General features: G+C 54.3%; 1 protein-coding gene across 2 annotated transcripts in view; it reads left to right on the top strand.

Moving 5' to 3' along the window:
* Positions 1 to 464: 464 nt before the first annotated feature.
* The window catches only part of Htr1f (5-hydroxytryptamine receptor 1F), a 166,336-nt gene continuing 165,995 nt past the window's right edge, over positions 465 to 805 (top strand). For both annotated transcript variants that reach the window (XM_031364219.1, XM_031364221.1), the window contains exon 1: positions 465 to 752. The gene's annotated coding sequence lies outside the window, so the exon portion shown is untranslated. The remainder of the gene's footprint in view (positions 753 to 805) is intronic.

Raw genomic sequence — 805 nt, 5'->3', positions numbered from 1 at the left:
GTCAAATACCCTTTCAAGGTCATATCCCGGGAAAGCAGTGGAGCTTTATTCCAAGATGTCTCTGGCATGAACCACCTGCACTACTTTAAAAAGAAGCTAAATCAACCTTGATTCAGTACCTTACCTCCTGCCCTCCTTCCTTTGCGCTCAATTCCTATTCTTTTCCAAGGAATGCCTACTTTGTGAAATTGTGAGTAAACAGATCTCTGGGGCCACCTACTAAGGCACTCTCCAAAACTGTTGCCTAAGACGCCTATATGTACCCGTCATCTGACCATCGCTTTATTTCCACCCATCCATAGAGGTTTTAAAACGCAAGTGAAGGAGGGAGTCCGTCCAAGGATGAAAAGTTAAGGGAAATAAAACCGTTTTCTTTAAGCTGTTTGCGGAAAGGTGGTTCGCGTCATTTCCAGATTCTCGGAACAGATAATCTCCAAGGTATCAGTGGAGTTAAACGGACGGGACTTTTTCCCTCCCCCTCCCTTCTCCAAGCATCAGTCCAAGGGGAGGGAGGGGACGAGAAAGGAGACTGGGAGGAGGAGGAAAAGTGGAAGAAGCTAGAAGTGCGGGGTGCTGGGGGGAGCCCCGAGGCGTCGGCCCTCGGGTGGACTGGCATCTGGAACCCGCCCTGGAGCTGCGCCCCAAGCTGCAGCGCGCAGTCAGCTCTCCGCCCAAGAGCAGCCCGGACGCGCTGCTGTCGCCTGGGCATGATCGCGGCGGACTAAGGACCAGAGCCCCTAAGCTTCGCTCCGGTGAGTATGCGGAGCTGCCCCAGGCTCTGGAGAGCGCGAGGCGGGCGGCGGGC

The sequence above is a fragment of the Mastomys coucha genome, unplaced genomic scaffold (assembly GCF_008632895.1).
Source record: "Mastomys coucha isolate ucsf_1 unplaced genomic scaffold, UCSF_Mcou_1 pScaffold12, whole genome shotgun sequence".
NCBI lineage: Eukaryota > Metazoa > Chordata > Mammalia > Rodentia > Muridae > Mastomys > Mastomys coucha.
Note: the sequence above shows the minus strand (reverse complement) of the source record. Positions and strands in the feature narration are given on the sequence as shown.